General features: G+C 41.3%; 1 protein-coding gene across 1 annotated transcript in view; it reads right to left on the reverse strand.

The window, feature by feature from the left end:
• The window catches only part of SYN2 (synapsin II), a 216305-nt gene that overhangs the window by 612 nt on the left and 194590 nt on the right, over window positions 1-21103 (reverse strand). The gene's annotated exons all lie outside the window — the stretch shown is intronic.

The raw sequence follows: 21103 nt of genomic DNA on the forward strand, positions 1-21103 counted from the left end.
AGAATTTAAGAGAAAGTTGGGAATGTCTTCTTCCTTCCTTCTTTCCTTCCTCCCTCCCTCTCTTCCTTCCTTTGCGAAAGTGTCATCTCAGGATTCTTTGGCACCAGGGCAGGTAGGATACCTACTCCCGTGGTGTTCAGTTTAACTGCACCCAGTCCTTAGAGAGAGGGTGGCAGAGCTATTCGGACCACTGTACCCTACAGAGCCCTGCAGTGCAGCCGGCTGTCCCATGAAGACCGAGGTCCTGCACAGCACTCACAGCGCCTCCACAAACGCGTATGTCAGTGCCCCCGAGCCTCACTTCCTCTATTTCCTTCTCCGTCCCCATTTTGTCCTCTCCTCTGCCTTCCATGGTTTTTTTTTTTTCTCTTTCTGTATCTGCCTGCATGCCTCCCTCTGTCTCTCTGTCTGCTGTTCTTGCTGTCTCTCATTCATTCATTCATGTTTTCTCTCTTTTTCTTGTAAAAAAATCTCTAAACTATTATTTAAAGCATTTTCTTTCCTGAATTTAGATGAGAAAGCTGGTGATTTGATACAATATCTATTTCTCCAGAGATATAGCTGTGGTAACTTCTAATTTTTGTGTCTGTGGGTCAGTGATCTTTGATAGAAAGAAAGCATTCTTAGTACAGTTTACAGCATTACCAGTTAGGAAATGTATGAGCTATTCAAAGGGGCTTCTGTTAATTTTTTTCCAAGTTTCTTAGGAAAATTTTAGAAAGAAACTATCATGAACATTGAAAAGAATAATTATCCTCAGGTAGGGTTGCCTATAAATAAATAAAAATAAAAGACATTCAGTTAAATATAAATTCATGTAAAAGCAAATAATTATTTAGTATATGTATAATATTTGAGTATAATATTCCTGTGTAATATTTGAGACATACATATACTAAAAAAGTATGTATTGTTTATCTGAAATTTAAGTGGGCATTCAGTATTTTATGATTGATCTTTTACATATACCTGCATTTGGGTGCTTTTAATTTGGGGACTAATTGTATTTAGAGTTCCTTGCTGCTTCTATATTTAGAGATCCCTGGTGCAGATTCCCATTGAAATTTTACTATGCCTGTGGAAGGCCACTGGATAAAGATGAGTGACAGTGAAAAAAAAACTATAATTAAAAACAATTTCCATATTTCTAGCATGAGGGTTGTGAGAACAACCAGTAAGTTTCTCCATCACAAATTCTGAATTTAAAACAATCTCTTGACTTTATATTTTCCCCCTGGATATATATATCTATTATTTCACTGCCTTTCAGTTCCATCTGAAACATAAGTGGTTTAAAGAGAAAAATGTACCTACGTATTCCATTCCAGATCACTTCGCTCCGAAATAGGCATGTATTTGCTTAAAAAAACATCGTAAAAGGCAGCATTTCTGAGCCCCTTATAAAAGTCAGCCTTATTAATTGGACTAGGTAGATTTTTTTTCTTAACCTTTCTCTCATTTTAAAATAAGTATCTGAAAGAAAAGTGTGAATGACTTTAGCAATCATAATAGCTAGTATTTATTGATCACTTACGATTTGTCGGGCATTATTCAAGCATCACAGGGCTTCCCAGGTGGTGCTAGTGGTAAAGAATTCACCTGCCAAGGCAGGAGACATAACAGACACGGGTTCGAGCCCTAAGTTGGGAAGATCCCCTGGAGGAGAGCACGTAGTCCTTTCCAGTATTCTCACCTGAAGAATCCCATGGACAGAGGAGCCTGGGGGGCTACAGTTCATGGGGTCACAAAGAGCTGGCCACGACCGAAGCAACTCAGCACACACGCATGCATTCAGGCATTGTGTGTAAAACGGCTGAAACTCCCCCCAACCAGCAATGTGGGTGCTATGATTATTCTCACTTTCGAGAAGAAACTGAGCCAAGGGGAAGTTAGGTAACACCCAGTGGCCTTTGATATGAACATTATCCTCGAGCACGGTGCCTTTGCCACAGGTAAAGGGCCAGTATTACATACATGATTATCCAAGTTCATGCTTTGTTCACATTCCCTTAGTTTCTACCGGATGGCCTCTCTGCCTCAGTGTCCCATCCAGGACGCCGTGTTACATTTAGCCGTCACGCCTCCCTGGCCTTCGCTTGGCTGTCTCAGTGTCTCACGCTTTCCTTGTTTGCAGTGACTTTGACAGTTTCGAGGAGTGCTGATCGGGTGTTCTGTACAAGGTCCCTCGGTTGGTATTTGTTTGATGTTTTTCTCCTGTTTAGCCTCAGACTATGGAGTTGGGGAAGCAGACCATAGAGGTTTACCATTCTCACCATATCATGTCAACCCCGATCCCAGGCGATAGTGTTTGTTGGGTTTCTCCACTATGAAGTGACTCTTTTCCCCCTCTTTCTACACTGTCCTTTTTGGAAGGAAGTCACTATTCCCAGCCCATACTTTAGGGGTGGAGAGTTATAACTGAGCTATTATTCTAATAACAGTTTTATGGAGACATAATTCATATGCCATATGATTCATCTATTTGAAGTGCACAATTCAGTAGCTCTCAGTATGTTTACCGAGTTGCGAAAACCTCACCACCACGACCAATTTGAAAACATTTCCACCACCCCATAGAGAAACTCATACCCATCAACAGCCATTCCCCTTTCTCTCTCCAGCCCCTCCCCAGGGACATGGCAGCCTAATCTACTCTCTGTCTCTACGGATTTGCCTATTCTGGGCATTTCATACAAATGGAATCATGGCGCTTTGCGGCTGCCCTCTTTCACTGAGCATGTTTTGGAGCATGTCCATGTAGTAGTGTGTATCAGTACTGTGTTGCCCTTCATTGCTGAGTAGTAGTCTATTGTATGGGTATTGATGGGTATGTATGTATTGATGAGTCTTTGTTGACCCATCTGTCAGCTGATGGACATTTGGATTGCTTTCCTTTTTTGGCTACTATGAATAATGTTGATATGAACATCGTACCCAAGTTTTTATGTAGACAGATGTTTTCATTTCTCTTGGCCTAAACACCTTGGCAGTGGAGTTGCTGGGTATCGCTGAGCTATTTTTACAATGAGAAGAACAAGGCCGACTAGGCAGTGTGCTGCGCCTGCTCTCAGTCATCCACAGGGCTAGGAAGGCCTAGCCGAGTGCTGTATAAAGCCATAACACAAGGCTCCACCTCTAACCTGTTGGCAGGTACCCAAATTGCAAGCATGTTGACTGAGATGAACGAAAACAGCTTCATAAAAGCCTGCCTACACATCCCGTTCTATAAACCTATGGCAAATAACATGCTTTATATGCACTGGGGAAGGAAAAAAAAAAAAAAACAGATCCCACTTAACACTTGTTTCTGTTAAAAAGTTATGATGAGAAAGCTCTGAGTATCCTAGGCCTAGATGTTCCTCAGGGTCCACAGACTAAGTTGTTTGCCCAAATCCTCTTTTTGAAACTCTTCTAAGGTGGGCACTATTACTATTAGGATTAAGTATTATTTATAAAGAAAATAGAAACTAAGGAAGGGGCAGTAGCTACAACTTTCGAGTGTAAGGCATGTACATATCATCTGAGGGAGGCATTTGGCAGAAGGCAAGAAGTTGTGCTTATCCAGATATTATACACAGACATTACTACACCAGGGGAGGAGAGTGACAGAAAGAAACAAGCAAACAATGAATCTAGAGTCTAGCATGCCGCTTCCCACTAACCAGTCATGGTAGGAACTAGTTTAGTTATTGATTGGCATGTTTAAAAAGTCAAAGCCTATTTGGTCATTCTCCTGGCCTCGGTGGAAAGAGATTAAACCCAAGCAGTTTGTAATAGATATGATTTAAATTATTCCCTTAAAAAATAAGCTATGAGTGCTTCTATGTAATGCCTTTGACCATACCCATTGTTCCTTTGAAATAAGATCAGCAGAGTTAGGCAGGACAATTTCAGCCTAGTCCTTTAGCAGAGAATAAGAAACATGGAAATGAGTGTGTTTCTAAAGAACAGGAAAACACCAGAAGATAGTGGTCTACGCAAACCCATCATGTCTTCTCGTCTTTTTGTTCCTTGTTCTCTCCCCAAACCCCACACCAAACCTGAGAAACACTACCTGTCGGCTGATTGCTAACTGATTAACTTCTGTATCTGCTTGTAGAGTTTTGCTCACCCCTGATAGTAAAGACATTTATTAAGCAATCTGTGAAAGGACGGGTCAGAGCTTGGTCACCGAGTGAGGTATGCCTTACGGAGGGTGGTTTGCAAAGGAAAGCCTGATAGGAAACGGCTTCTTTAAAGAATGCACTCATGACTGTGCACCTAAAATAAGGCCCATCAATGATACGGTGGCCTAGAGGAGCTCGGGGTTGGAGAGAAGGGATCTCTGACTGCTGTTCAAATAGGGAAATCTGAGGAGATAGCCAAAAGGAAAAATTTACCTGTGGAAGAGGGGTAGGATCTCTTCTCCTGGGGGCATTTCTAAACAGAAGAGATGGACCTCTGGCTAAGCGATGTAGATCAGAGCTGGTGTGCAGGGAATGTGTTTTGGGTGTGCAGAGATAGTGATCATTTCAGCCCTGGGGGGAGCTGGCAGGCCCTGGGGCCCACAGAGACCCAAGGTGGCCAACCGTTTTCATTCTCAAGTGTCCTCTTGGATTCAGCCCTGAAGTGAAGTGGAGTGAAAGTCGCTCAGTAGTGCCTGACTCCTTGCAACGCCATGCACTGCAGCCCGCCAGGCTCCTCTGTCCGTGGAATTCTCCAGGCAAGAACACTGGAGTGGGTTGCCTTGCCCTCCTCACCATTTTCCACATGCCCCACAATATGAGAGAGGTTGGGAGGCTCATATTCAGACAAAGCTTGCCAGAGGTTGAACTAGATGATTATTCAGTAGGGATTAGTTCAGTTCAGTTCAGTCACTCAGTCGTGTCTGACTCTTTGAGACCCCATGAATCCCAGCACACCAGGCCTCCCTGTCCATCACCAACTCCCAGAGTTCACTCAAACTCTTGTCCATCGAGTCAGAGATTCCATCCAGCCATCTCATCCTCTGTCGTCCCCTTCTCCTCCTGCCCCCAATCCCTCCCAGCATCAGAGTTTTTTCCAATGAGTCAACTCTTCACATGAGGTAAGGATTAGGGGTATACTAAATTCTCCATCATGCCTTCTCATGAAAATAAATGATGATAACAATAATTTTGAGTCTTTCTTTTTTTTCTGGCCTTGCAGCAGGATCTTAGTTCCCTAACTTAGTTCCCAGACCCCAGCAGTGAAAGTGCCAAGTCCTAACCACTGGACCACCAGGAATTTCCTAACTGCAAGTCATTTTTAAACTTAGCTTTAGAATTTGATTTTGTTTTAGACAAAATATGGCCATCTCCCATATCCTTGAGTGTGGGAATTGAAGGGTTTTTAAACCAGCACCACAGGTTGCTGTTGTTGAGTCACTCAGTCACGTCAGACTCTTTTACGGCCCCACAGACTGTAGCCCATCAGGCTCCTCTGTCCATGGGATTTCCCAGGCAAGAACACTGGAGTACGTTGCCATTTCCTTCCCAGGGGATCTCCCCCACTCAGGGACAGAACCCATGTCTCCTGCATTGGCAGGTGGCTTCCGTACCACTGACCCACCAGGGAATCTCTGCAGACTCTTCAACATCAAGTAGTTCCACTTACTACTTTAATGCGTTTATTGGTGTCCTGATTCTGATAGCTGGAGTTCCTCCATATTCCCCTCTACCTGAGTTCCTGTCTTCATGTTGTGCCCAATGTCCCTAGATCCTCGTCACCTTATGCCCTGTCTTGTCCTTACAAGCCATTTCTCCAAAGGAATGAAAGTCTTTGCTCCTGAAATCAAGCCCAGGGCATACAGGAAAAACAAAAAAAAAAAAAAAAAAGAAAGAAAGAAAAGAAAAACCCACACAAAAACACAGCACGTTCAGTGAGATTAGGCAAGAGCTCTCGGCATGACTGAAATGAAGGGAAAGATCTGTGAAGGGCAAACAATAAAATTAGAGGAAGCAGAGAACATACTGTGAAAGCCCTGAGATGTTCTTTTTAAGGGTGTATCTGTCCCTGTCCTGCCAGAGACGCATTGTGGTTATATAGATATTATATATGGTGCATACAATACGTATTTTAAAATCTACTTTATTATAAAATAGTGTGCGCTCACTGAAGAACATTTGGAAAATATAATCAAATTTAAAGAAAAAAAATACATGTAGCTTATCCTCCCTTACCCAGATAGTTTGACTGAGGACGTTATGGTATGTTTCTTTCCCAATTCATTTCATGTGTATAATACATCATGATAACATGATGTAGAATGGTCTGCTTCTTTCACTCAATGTCATGCCTTGTACTCTTCCCAAATTCTTCCAGAATAGAATTTTAATGATTACTTAATATTATATCTGAAAGTAGTAAAATTTATTTATGCATTTTCCTAGTACTTGACATTAGGTTGTGTTCAATTTTTTTCCTTCTTATTAGTAATAATGCAGTAAATGTTCTTGTACCTAAATACTTATATTCTCTCCTGTCATTTCCTTGGGATGGTAGCCTCTCAACTGAATGTCTAGATGAAAATGCTAAATTCTCAAATATTTTTTTCAAAGAATTTTCAAATTACATTTCCATCAAGATTGTATTCATTTTTATTCATATCAGAGTATCTCATTACACTCTTCTCATGCTTAGAATAAAATCTTTATCTTTGTGAATTCGATGAGCAAATAAGTTATCTTATGTTAATTTGAATGTATTTGATAAGGGAATACCAGACCACCTGACCTGCCTCTTGAGAAACCTATATGCAGGTCAGGAAGCAACAGTTAGAACTGGACATGGAACAACAGACTGGTTCCAAATAGGAAAAGGAGTACATCAAGCCTGTATATTGTCACCCTGCTTATTTAACTTATATGCAGAGTACACCATGAGAAACGCTGGGCTGGAAGAAGCACAAGCTGGAATCAAGATTGCTGGGAGAAATATCAATCACCTCAGATATGCAGATGACACCACCCTTATGGCAGAAAGTGAAGAGGAACTAAAAGCCTCTTGATGAAAGTGAAAGAAGAGAGTGAAAAAGTTAGCCTAAAGCTCAACATTCAGAAAACGAAGATCATGGCATCTGGTCCCATCACTTCATGGGAAATAGATGGGGAAACAGTGGAAACAGTGTCAGACTTTATTTTTGGGGGCTCCAAAATCACTGCAGATGGTGACTACAGCCATGAAATTAAAAGACGCTTACTCCTTGGAAGGAAAGTTATGACCAACCTAGACAGCATATTCAAAAGCAGAGACATGGCTTTGCCAACAAAGGTCCGTCTCTTCAAGGCTATGGTTTTTCCTGTGGTCATGTATGGATGTGAAAGGTGGACTGTGAAGAAGGCTGAGCGCTGAAGAATTGCTGCTTTTGAACTGTGGTGTTGGAGAAGACTCTTGAGAGTCCCTTGGACTGCAAGGAGATCCAACCAGTCCATTCTAAAGGAGATCAGCCCTGGGATTTCTTTGGAAGGAATGATGCTGAAGCTGAAACTCCAATACTTTGGCCACCTCATGTGAAGAGTTGACTCATTGGAAAAGACTCTGATGCTGGGAGGGATTGGGGGCAGGAGGAGAAGGGACGACAGAGGATGAGATGGCTGGATGGCATCACTGACTCGATGGACATGAGTCTGAGTGAACCTCGGGAGTTGGTGATGGACAGGGAGGCCTGGTTTGCTGTGATTCATGGGGTCGCAAAGAGTCAGACACGACTGAGAGACTGAACTGAACTGAACTGAAGGTGACCATTGTTAATGGCTATTTGTAATTTTTTCTCTTCAATGGCTTGTTAATGCCAGTTTAAAAGTTTCTTATAGGTATTTTGGTATTAGACCAGGTAACCTTTTAATGTATGGCATATATTGGGTAAATCTAAGTAGAAGATGTTCAAAAAAAATCTGACAAAAATCATTCTGTGAAAAACCCAATTTATTAATATTTTGAAGTTATTAAACTTCATTTTTCTTCATAATCTACTTATTTATATTAAAGGTAAACTCATAGTGGATAGAGAACCTTTAAGATAATGCCACTCACTAAACTAAGCAAAATTACCTGCTCTAAGTACGCTGTTACTGTGTACTCTTTTCCTCAAGACTTAAAAATAGTCAAATGTATTTTGCTCAAAAGATCCTTTCTTCCATCTTCTTCTGGTCTGTAGGCTGCTTGTAGGAATAAATATGTAAAAATAGCAATGATGATCACAAAAGATATTTTAAAGAAGGAAACACTCAAATAGACCTTTGAAGACCTGATCTGCCATAGAGAATTTCAGTGCAGATAATCTTCTATGCTTCACTGAATCACATTCACAACAGGGAAGATATGTACACAATATGAACTCATAAAGACTTTTAGATGGTAATTTAAATGAAAGATCACAAGAGAAGCTTCTCCTCCTAAGTTAAGCCAAATGTACAAAATGAAGTGAAAAGAGTAAAGAATATGCAACTGATGGAGACTCCATGCAAGGGTCTCTGTCTTATGCTACAAAATTCAAGAAATAGCATCAGATACAACACACCTTTTGTCGAGTTAAAAGGAGAATACAGGGAAAAGACTCTCAACTGAGAGAAGCGCAGTGGGGTGATCAGTAGTCAGAGAAAATCTTGGAAAACCTCACTATGGAGATTGGAGATACAGATGACAAAATGTAGAGAACTTCTGACTTACAGCTCCTCTGTCTGACCTTAGATACTAATAGTTCGTGAATCTAATTTAAAGGTCCTCATAGGATTTGCCAGTGAAAGACATATTTTTGTTTTGTTCTAAGTAGCCAATAAAGTCTCTGGATAGTGGGTGGGAGGAAGGAACATTAGGGTACCCCAGACTCAAAGTGGAAAACAGCCAGTGCTTTCATTCTAAATACACGAGCTTGATGACCCTATAACAGGGAAACATCACTGAAACTCAAGAGAGCTTCACTGCCTTAGCTATTTGAGTATAAGGACAACCCATCTCCCCAAAACTCAAGAAAATGACCTCTTTATACAAGCCTCATTAGGAAGGGTGGGGGTAAAGTTCCAAGACTTCATCTGTTCCAAGTCCCAACCCTCTCAAGCCCCTTTCCACTCCCACAGGACAGATCATAACCACAACCCATTAACATGAGTCCTTAAACTCATGTTCTGAGGGTTGGATTCAAATATTACTCAGAGAAGCAAGGTTTGGAGTTAAGGAGAACTTACAAACATAGCAAAGAATCCAAATTGGAAGAAAACTTACCCTGGAAAGAGAAGAAATGTTTAGATATTGTATTCTTCACACTCTTGACAAAGTGAAGAAGAAAATGAAATAACAAAATAACACAATAAGGTCCGAAAGGAACTTGTCAAGAAAAGGAATGGAGGACTACGCAACACAGTTCCAGAACAAAGAGATGTTTTAAAAATTGAAAGGCAAGGAATGAACATGTGGAAAACCATGTCAAAGATCTCTTCAGTGATGGAGAGAAACATTTCTTAAATGATTAGTTCAATTTGCATTTCAAAGGGATTCAGGGAAAAAATAGAAAAGAATACCAACAAGAATACTGGTGGGGTGCTGAAGACAGGGAAAAGATCTTTCAGGCCTCCTGCACAAGGGGTCAAACCACTTACATAAGGAAAAGGAATCAGGCTGCCTTCAGCCTTCTTTACAGGAACATTCATCTGAAAACAGTGAAGCAACATCTAAATGTCTTAAGTGATAAGGGATTTTTCACTGAAAAATTCTATACCCAAGTGTCATCAGGCAACAGATAAACACAAGAAATATACAGGCAATAGATAGCCTCAGACAGGCAAAGATTCTGGAGATAAAACATTTCTAGAAAATATACTTGATGATATAAGTACTCAGCCAGGAATTAAAATGAAGTGGAAGTGAAAGTCGCTCAGTCATGTCCGACTCTTTGCAACCCCATGGACTCTTTGCAATCCCATGGAGAGTCCATGGGGTTCTCCAGGCCACAGTACTGGAGTGGGTAAACTTTTCCTTCTCTAGGAGATCTTCCCAACCCAGGGATCGAACCCAGGTCTCCTGCATTGCAGGAGGATTCTTTACCAGCTGAATGACAAGAGCAGCCCATTGAAATGAAAAGCTACAGTATCTGAGTCCTGGAGAAGGTTTATTTTCAACTTTCCTAGCCATTGCCAATGCTCTTCATGAGCTTCCCAGGTGGTACTAGTGGTAAAGAATCTGTCTACCAAAGCAGGAGACTCAGGAGACACAGGTTCGATCCCTGGGTCGGGAAGATCCCCTGGGAAAGGGAATAGTAACCCACTCCAGTATTCTCATCTGTAGAATCCCATGGACCAAGGAGCCTGGTGGGCTACAGTCCATGGGGTCACAAAGAGTCAGACAGGACTGAGCGACTGAGTTCACACAGTGCTCTTGAAAATGATCCTCCAGAGTTACACCATATCTATCAAGCATACACAGTATCAAATTTCCCACCTACTTGCCAGCACTTAGTATGGTCAGATTTTAAAATTGCTTCCAACCTGATCTGCATTGTTTTATTTTATATTTTTCTGCTGTGAAGCTTTGCAAATGGCTGTATCAAATTTCACTCCCAATAGAAGCATATTAGCGTTTATCTGGAGAAGGCAATGGCAACCCACTCCAGTACTCTTCCTGGAAAATCCCATGGATGGAGGAGCCAGGTGGGCTGCAGTCCATGGGGTCGCTAAGAGTCAGACACGACTGAGCGACTTCACTTTCACTTTTCACTTTCATGCATTGGAGAAGGAAATGGCAACCCACTCCAGTATTCTTGCCTGGAGAATCCCAGGGATGCGAGGAGCCTGGTGGGCTGCCATCTATGGGGTTGCATAGAGTCGGACACGACTGAAGTGGCTTAGCAGCAGCAGCAGCAGCGGCGTTTATCTTGACCCACATAATATCTTGACCACAAGCCTTGACTAGGCTTAAAATGTCGGGAACTACGATGGTCACCAGCTGGCCTGACATAGGCTGCAAATTTGATATAAACTCTTTTAACCATGTAAATACTTGTAGACCCTCTCTATAAATACATGAATATTGCCCTCACTTTAAACAGAGTGGATATGATGGTACATATCATGACCTCCTTTTTTTTATATTTCAAGTTTACTCATTTTTTAATTGAAGGATAATTGCTTTACAGAATTGTATTGGTTTCTGCCTAACATCAACATGAATCAGCCACAGATGAGCTCCTTTTTAAATTCAAAAGTACCTAGCAGAGGTTCCAGTCCCCCTTCTCTCTACCCCTCACCAGCAACAAATTCTATAAAGAAATTGTGTTGGAAAAATATCCCTTTCTTCCTCTATCACATGATTCAACTAAAACTCTGTAAGTTTTAATGGAGTGTAAATTTGAATATCCTAAACAATATGGACTTTCTTACTGAGAATCTAGTGGACCCTGCAATGGGTCTTCCTTTTCCTACACTATGTTCCTGTAAAGATAAACTTTACGTGACAATTTGCTGTGGTTACACACACACACACACATGAATATTTATAAATAAACTATTGATTCCGTGAGATTGCTTAATTTCAAGTTAGTCACAGGATTATAAAATGTAGTCTTCCTAGATGCTTAGGCAATGTTTTATTGAGTTAATCCCTCTGAGATAAATCAAACTGCACCTTAGACAGATTATATTTTGTCACTCTCCAATTTTGTTTTTTTTTAAACTGTATAGAGACAACCACTGTTTCCCTATTTCATCATTGTAACTTGGATTTGTCTGCATTTCTTTCAAAAACCCATTTTCTTCTGATGAGGATATTCATGAAAACGTAGCAAGAGAATCTAGGAAGTACGCACCTAATATTGTGCCTGGCACATAACAGGTGTTGGACATTAGTCACTGAATATGCAAAGATAAAGTAGTTTTCCGATTTAATTTTCTATTACATTTATCCCTGTATTCCATATTATATTTGAATTGTCATTTTAAATGGTGAAGTGTAGGTCATTTGTATCATATACATATGATAATCTCCATTACTGGGTCTTCTTTTTTTTTTATGTTTTGAAATGAAATAGTTTTTTTCTTCAGCAGCTACCCAGATGACCCCCAGAGGTTTCCAACAGGACAGTAACAATCCTCCCTGCAGCTTAACTTCATGAAGGAGAAAGTGAAAGTGTTATTCACTCAGTCATGCCAGACTCTGCGATCCCATGGACTATAGCTGCCAGATTTCCCAGGCAAAAATCCTGGAGTGGGTTGCCATTTCCTTCTCCAGGGGATCTTCCCCCACCAGTGATCAAACCCAAGTCTCCTGCATTGCAGGCAGATTCTTTACCATCTGAGCCACCAGGGAAGCCTCATGAAGAAGAGTGAAATAAAATCTATCATCTTAACATCAGGCAACTAGGTCTTCTTAAAGTTGTCTCATTTTTCTAAATCTGTCCTATGAAAGTTATATGGGTCAATGCCTATGAAATATAATTTTACATATTATATAAAGAAATATAATATAGTTTTTCTTGTTTGTTTGTTTGTGCCCTTCCCTGAACAGCTGTATCACATTTCTCCCTTACACTAATCTTTTAGGATCATGTCTTTCTCCTTGATCACAGAACAAACTTACATGCACCTAACTCATATCCAGAAGCCATTTCCACTTGAATTAGGATTAAGTGTGATTGTCGTTCAGTCGCTAAGTTGTGTCCAACTCTTTGCCACCCCATGGACTGTAGCCTGATAGATTGATAGAGGGTGGGAGGGTAGGTAGACAGAAGGATGGATGGACAGATGGGGAGAGAAGGGAGTGCTCTTGCTTTTGGAAGAATGCTGAGTTCAGTTCAGTTCAGTCACTCAGTCGTGTCCTACTCTTTTTGACCCCATGAATAGCAGCACGCCAGGCCTCCCTGTCCATCACCAACTCCTGGAGTTCACTCAGACTCGCGTCCATCGAGTCAGTGATGCCATCCAGCCATCTCATCCTCTGTCGTCCCCTTCTCCTCCTGCCCCCAATCCCTCCTAGCATCAGAGTCTTTTCCAATGAGTCAACTCTTCACATGAGGTGGCCAAAGTACTGGAGTTTCAGCTTCAGCATCATTCCTTCCAAAGAAATCCCGGGGCTGATCTGCTTCAGAATGGACTGGTTGGATCTGCTGGCAGTCCAAGGGACTTTCAAGAGTCTTCTCCAACACCACAGTTCCAAAGTATCAATTCTTCGGCACTCAGCCTTCTTCACAGTCGAACTCTCACATCCATACATGACCACAGGAAAAACCATAGCCTTGACTAGACAGACCTTTGTTGGTAAAGTAATGTCTCTGATTTTGAATATGCTGTCTAGGTTGGTCATAACTTTCCTTCCAAGGAGTAAGCGTCTTTTAATTTCATGGCTGCAGTCACCATCTGCAGTGATTTTGGAGCCCCCCCAAAATAAAAGTCTGACACTGTTTCCACTGTTTCCCCATCTATTTCCCATGAAGTGATGGGACCGGATGCCATGATCTTCATTTTCTGAATGTTGAGCTTTAAGCCAACTTTTTCACTCTCCTCTTTCACTTTCATCAAGAGGCTTTTGAGTTCCTCTTCACTTTCTGCCATAAGGGTAGTGTCATCTGCATATCTGAGGTTATTGATATTTCTCCCAGCAATCTTGATTCCAGCTTGTGCTTCTTCCAGCTCAGCGTTTCTCATGATGTACTCTGTATATAAGTTAAATAAGCTGAGTGCTGATGGGTAAATGCAGGAGTTAAATCAGCATTCCCAATTGTTAAAGATTGTTTCAAGCAAGAGTCATCAATGACTACGAAATCTAGGAGGAAATTTCAGTGATGAAGCAGATATTAGCATGGCCTTAAAGTATCTTCCCACAGGTTTCTCACCACAAGGGGAGAAAATAACTATCCAATGGGGAAAAAACTGAATGGCATCTAGACCAGGTGACTGAAATTAGCATTGTTAGTGAGAAGCAGATGGACACTGGGCATCTCCAGATGTGAGGACTTGGAAGACACAGTATCGCTTATGTTGTACTTCTGACCAGGGACACATAACTAGAATCTCACTCTGAAGAAACACTGGGAAACCAAAATGTAGAGCATTCTATTTGAAATAAAAGAAAGGGGGGGGGTATTCTTTAAAAAAAACAAAACAAAACAAACCATCATAAATGACAAAGACTGGCTGTGGAAAAGTTCCAGATTAAAAGAGACTAAAGACAGCTGACTCCCGAACACAATGCCTGATCCTAGGCTGGATCCCGTACTGGAGGGGAAAAAATAATCCAAAACGCATCTTTGGATCAATTGACACAATTGAATGGCAGATAAAAGAATTGTGTCAGTGTTAAATTCACCAAAATTCACAACAGCGCTATAAACATACAAGATAGTATCTTTATTCTTATGAAATATAAATCGAAGTCTTTAGGGATAAAGGATCATTATGTACAGAACTTAGTTTTAAATGATTGAGAAAAAAATATTTTTATTATATGTCTACACATACACACGTGTATGTGTGTGCAAACGGGGCAAGATGTTACATATAGAAGAATCTGGGGGGAGTTAGAATTTAGTCATGTAATCTTGAAGCTATTAACAAAGAGAAAGTTGTTAAAAACTGCTACCCACTCACCTTTCCTTGGCAAGTTACTTGGTGATGGAACTGCAACAAAGAAATGGAGCGAAACAATGACAGGGAGGACAACAAAGTCGGGAACTGGGAACCACCACTGGGAAAGGAAGGGTGGCTCTCAGGATAACGGCGAAGGCAAGGCTGGCAAGTTCACAGGAGACCAGAAGGAACCACTAATTCTATCTGGAGGGGGAGGATGGAGAGATGCTAGAAAGATATCACCCCCTGCCCCAGAATAATACCAACAGATGATCTGACTGTGTTGAAAGGAATTCTACAGTTCTTTACAGAGTTTGGGAAGAAAGAGTGGCAGTAAAAAAAAAAAAAAAAAAGCAAGAAACAACAATTATTAACTCTAGGGGAAAATAACTTTGTACAAGAAAAGGAATATTTTGTGAGCAATATTTACATTGAAATAATACATGTAAATACAAAATGTTCATCTGTCCAAATATTGTGAGAAAAACGAAAAAAAAAAAAAAGGAGTGAAGGAAAGGGATGGACATGGGTGGGTGAGGATGTAAGATGCTAAATTCATAGCCTCCATAGTTGCAAGTGAGATAACGCCCAAGTTGACTGATAAAGAAAAAGCAGTAAAAGTAAATCATTTTGAAATACAGGGGGAAATATTGGAAGAAACAGAAATAGCGGAAGAAAGAGGTGAAAGATTGAGAAGTTCTGAGGAGCAGAATTCAGAGACAGTGGTGTGAGGAAGTGAACTGTAGTTTGGGGAGGGGGTTGTTTATTTGTGGTAAGCTTTATAATGCTATTTGACTTATATACTTGCATTGTTGAGACAAAAAAAAATTTTTAACTCCAGATTTCTGCTCAGTATGATGATTACAAATTTATTTTGCATTTCCCTTTTTGATAGTACTAGGATATAGGTAAAGCCAAGAGGAGCTGCCAGTTAAAAAGTTTTGATTGTTATACCGATGATAAAACACATATTCTCATATTAATTGTTTAAAACTATTAGTGTGGGGTCAAGATCACATTCAAAAAGGTCAGTTTTCATTCCAATCACAAAGAAAGGCAATGCCAAAGAATATTCAAACTACTGCACATTTGCATTCATTACACACGCTAGCAAAGTAATGCTCAAAATTCTCCAAAGGAGGCTTTAACAGTACATGAACCGAGAACTTCCAGATGTTCAAGCTGGATTTAGAAAAGGCAGAGGAACCAGAGATCAAATTGCCAAAATCTGCTGGATCATAGAAAAGTAAGAGAATTCCAGAAAAACATGTACTTCTGCTTTATTGACTATGCTAAAACCTTTGGCTGTGTAGATCACAACAGGTCAAGAAGCAACAGTTAGAACCAGACATGGAACAATGGACTGGTTCCAAATTGGGAAAGAAGTACGTCAAGGCTGTATATTGTCACCCTGCTTATTTAACTTATATGCAGAGTACATCATGTGAAATGCCAGACTGGATGAAGCACAAGCTGGAATCAAGATTGTGGGAGAAATATAGATGACCTCAGATAGGCAGATGATGCCACCTTTATGGAAGAAAGCAAAGAGGAACTAAAGAGCCTCTTGATGAAGGTGAGAGAGGAGAGTGAAAAAGCTGGCTTAAAACTCAACATTCAGAAAATGAAGATCACGGCATCTGGTCCCATCACTTCATGGCAAATAGATGGGGAAACAATGGAAGCAGTGACAGACTTTTTATTTTGGGGGGCTCCAAATCCCTGCAGATCGTGACTGCAGCCATGAAATTAAAAAATGTTTGCTCCTTGGAAGAAAAGCTATGGCAAACTTAGACAGTGTTTTTACAAAACAGAGGCATTACTTTGCCGACAAAGTTCCATCTAGTCAAAGCCATGGTTTTTCCAGTAGTCATGTATGGGTGTGAGAGTTGGACCATGGAGTAGGGTGAGCACTGAGGAACTGATGCTTTTGAACTGTGGTGCTGGAGAAGACTCTTGAGAGTCCCCTGGACTGCAAGGAGATCAAACCAGTCAATCCTAAAGGAAATCAGTCCTGAATATTCATTGGAAGGACTGATGCTGAAGCTGAAGCTCCAATACTTTGGCCACCTAATGCGAAGAGCTGACTCCTTGGAAAAGATGCTGAAGCTGAGAAAGACTGAAGGCAGGAGGGGATGACAGAAGACGAGATGGTTGGATGGCATCACCGACTCAACGGACTTGAGTTTGAGCAAACCCTGGGAGATGGTGAAGGACAGGGAGGCCTGCCTGGTGTGCTGCAGTCCATGGAGTTGCAAAGAGGAAGACACAACTGAGGAACACGACAACAACAATTAATGCAGGCTGGGGGTGTGTATGTGTGTGTTGGTTTTAGGACAAGAAAAGTTTCGGGTTTCGAATAAATCAAGAATTTGCAGCAAAACTCAAGAAGGAACTTCCAATCATTTGTGTTGTTTTTGTTGTTGGTTAGTGGCTAAGTTGTGTCTGACTCTTTTGTAACACCACGGACTGTAACCCACCAGGCTCCTCTGTCCGTGGGATTCCTTAGGCAAAAATACTGGAGTGGGTTGCCAAGCCCTTCTCCGGGGATCTTCCCGACCCAGGAACTGAACCCGCATCTTCTGCATTTACCAATGAACTGACTATGCTTGTGCTCAAGAGAGTAATTAGCACCCAAGTGGAGTTTGATACCTAAGAGTAAGAAAAAGAAGTACAGAGAGAGGGGTTCTGATCAAGAGAAACTTGTTGTCTTTAATTTTGGATAAAGAACAGGATGGAAAGGTGGAAACATAGGGAAGATGTTTATTTGATTTTTACAGACTAGGCACTAGACCCCATAATGTGGTACAAGCTGGGAAATTATTTCACCTGCAGGACAGGTGTAACAGAGCAGGGCACAAGAGGAGTTTCTACATGTTCTATGGGTTTCAAGCTGATATTTCCCTAGGGAAGTGGGGACGCCAAGGAGAAGAGTGTGGGTGGTACAAAATCCCTTGCTCTGGTTGGTGGAAATTTCATGGCTAGGCAGAAATACGCTGAATTTTCTTTGGCAAAAAGACATGTGTAAGAACACCAGTGATTTCTTAATCCAATTTTGCAAGTACAAACAATGACTGTGTATTATAAAAAGGGCTATTCAGATTTAGATTTCTTCATAGTTCCAATAAGGCAAAGATCAAATTTTTAATGCGAAAAAAGAAAAGACAGGCAAGCAAGCAGGCAAGGAGTGAGAATGTTCTAAAAACTTGAGAGCCATTTTAACTGCTTTATAGTTTGTATTAATAGCAAGTGGATGCCAATGTGCAAAGCTGAGTAAAACTGTTATGGTTATGGGTTTTTTTACTCTCTCGTGTCAATCTGAAATAAAACAAAGCATATGCTTTATCAAAGGCTGATGATGTCAACGTTATTGATTGGAAGTGCTTCTTGGTTATAATGCCAAATAGCCCATCAAGATGAAAGTTTTTAGGTCCATGATCTGGATGTTTCCAAACATCTAGACACTCAGTACCATCCAGACAAAACATAACACGTGATATCACACCAAACACAGACATTTCACAGAAACTTGTAGGTTGTGTCCTGATACTTGGGTGGTGTGACGGGATGTGCATTGCTCTTGATCTCAGGCCAGAGCTCATGACTTTATTTAAATCTGTCTTAAGTTAGCTTGGCTTTATGCTGAAATGAGTTATGATTGCAGCTCCTTAATAATCATATGCACAAGTTTGACTGTGTGGTTTAGCACATCAAAAAAAAAAAAAAAAGAGAGAGAGAGAGAGAGATTCGTACCCTGGGGTTTCTAAACCTGGGTCAGGATGGGTTGGTTACGTTTATTTTAGTGATCAATTTGGTCTCAAGCAGGCAACCTGGTGGCCGAGTTTTTAAACATAACAGAAACCAGGTGTGACCTAGTTGTCTTTTGGGGGGTTGAACTGAAGTCAGCGCAAGAATGAGTATTCTCTCCGACCACAGTATTTCCCCAGGAGATTCAAGAATGAGGAACACCCAGTCCCTGGAGGAACATTTTCCTAAACTCACCTACTACCCCAAATTTGAAACTTAAGAGAGAGGAGAGAATTTAAACAAATGAGTGAAAAAGAAAGAAAGCAACAAAGAAATGCTTCCTTTTATCAGTAACTCCTAAAGTTTTTAATATATATGAGTACATACATAGATACGGATCTAGACTTCTAACATCTAAGTGAAAAAAAGTCCCTAACCAAATCCTCCTACGCGATAAAGTAATGGAGATGGAAACAAACAAAAGCGCTGCCTGGTTTTCTGTCTGAGGTCTTTAGTGAGAGAGAACATTCTTCTTGGCTCTGGATGACAACGTTTCACGTGTGACCCTGTGGGAAGCTTACCATTCTTCCATAACAATACCGAATTCTCTTTCCAGAACTACCTATGATTTGGTGCCCATCACATAATGAAACTGCAACACGTGAGAGCAGGAAAGAACACCTCAGAGGGAATTCAGTTCAACTTGCTTGCCTTCTCCACCAAGGAGTATCAGTCACTTAGTCATGTCGAACTCTTGTGACCCCATGGACTGTAGCCCGCCAGGCTGCTCTGTCCATGGGATTCTCCAGGCGAGAATACTGGAGTGGGTTGCCATTTCCTTCTCTAACGGGTCTTCCTGACCCAGGGACTGAGCCCAGGTCTCCTGCACTGAGGGTGGATTCTTTACTGTCAGCCATCAGGGAAGCCCTCTCCAGGAAGGAAGGAAACTGATGGTCCCTGATCCTGGGTCCTGGAGCTAACAGGAGGCAGAGCCCAGGCGCCACATCCCCCAGCGTGGCTCTCTCTGCTGTGGTGCTCCGGTCCTGCGTGAGAGGGGCGTGCATCACTCTCATTCCTGCTTGACTCTCATAACTTTTCTATCTCCCAGACATGCTCTTGGCTTGCCTCTGATCTTTTCCTGGTTTTCATAAACTAATCCTGTAGCTTCTAACCTTTAAGTGTTGAACCTTTGCTGAGATAACATCTATAAACAACTACGGAAAACATCGTGGCAAAACAGTGCAATGAAAAGAACATTAAATTTGGATATAGGGGACTCTCCTGGTGGTCCAGTAGAGTTAAGAATGTGTCTTGCAGTGCAGAGGACGTGGGTTTGATCTCTGGTCAGGGAACTAAGATCCCACATGCCTCAGAGCAACTACACCTGAGCACCACACACCACAACTAGAGAGTCCATGTGCTACAAGGAAACGGTGCCACGCAAAGAAGATGCTGCATGCAGCAGCTAAGACCCAACACGGCCAAATTCATAACCAAATGAGTATTTTTAAAAATTGGATGACGAGGTTGTCATCCCGAGTGTGTCTTTAATTTTCTGCAGCTTTGGGCAAGTTGCTCTGCCTTTCTCTTGCAGGGTTTTCTGATCTATTAAAGTAAACATTTTTCCTACGTCTATAATTTTGTATGGTTGCTTTGCTTTTTAACAAATTTAACTGTGAAAACAAACAACAGTAACAACAACAACAAAAAACCCTGTTCTTTTTAATCTTCATAATGCCTTATCCACTGGAACCAAACTATAGTCTTCATGTTGTGTCGTGGTCTCAGCTTCCCTTTCCATCCAGAAAAATGGGAATTATCTCGACATAGTTCTCTTTATACTCTGCTTACCACAGCACCATACACACTCAATAGCTTAATAAGTATTTTTCAATGTGATGATGACGACAAATATAAAACATAGTGCAAACGTTGACATTCTAATGCCTGACATTTGAAAATCTTTTTGTTTTACCCCTCCTTTCAAAACACTGGTTTCAGCAAAAGAAAATTAATTAAATTGCTCTAGGGTTCCACCCCTGCATGCTAAGTCACTTCAGTCTGTCTGACTCTATGGACTGTAGCCTGCCAGGCTCCTCTGTCCAGGGAATTCTCCAGGCAAGAATACTGGAATGGGTTGCCATGCCCTCCTCCAGGGATCTTCCTGATCCAGGGGTCAAATTTGCATCGCCAAGGCTCCTGCATTGCAGGCAGATTCTTTACCACTGAGCCACCAGGGAAGCCCAGGGTCTCATCCCAAGCCAAACTTCATAACATTTGAGGGATCCTAGGAGAGGGAAGGACAGGGAAGCCTGGCATGCTGCAGTCTCAGCTGAGTTCAGTTCAGTTCAGTCGCTCAGTCGTGTCCGACTCTGCCACCCCATGAATCGCAGCACGCCAGGCCTCCCTGTCCATCACCAGCTCCCGGAGTTCAGTCTACAGGGTTGCAAAGAGTTGGACACGACTTACTGACTGAACAATAACAGCAAGGAGAGGCACCTTTCTTTCCTGGACCCTAATAACCAGATTTTGTTTAATTTGCTCCAAAAATATTTGAATTCAAGTGGGATAAAGAAATATTTGAAACAGAGGCAAACTAAGATTTTAGCCCTTGGGAAGACTATGGTATTTCTTTCTTTATTAAAAGTGTGTTTAAAAGAAAAATACACACCTTTTTGGGAGATGAAAGGAGGTAACTGGTTTATAAGTAAGACTTACTCAGGTTTCTGGATTTTCTTTAGGATTTGCCATAACATGTTCCTTGGAAAAGGAATTCTATGCCATTGGAAAGGGTGCAGACAAGTCTA

Source organism: Ovis aries, chromosome 19 (genome assembly GCF_016772045.2).
Source record: "Ovis aries strain OAR_USU_Benz2616 breed Rambouillet chromosome 19, ARS-UI_Ramb_v3.0, whole genome shotgun sequence".
Classification (NCBI taxonomy): Eukaryota; Metazoa; Chordata; class Mammalia; order Artiodactyla; family Bovidae; genus Ovis; species Ovis aries.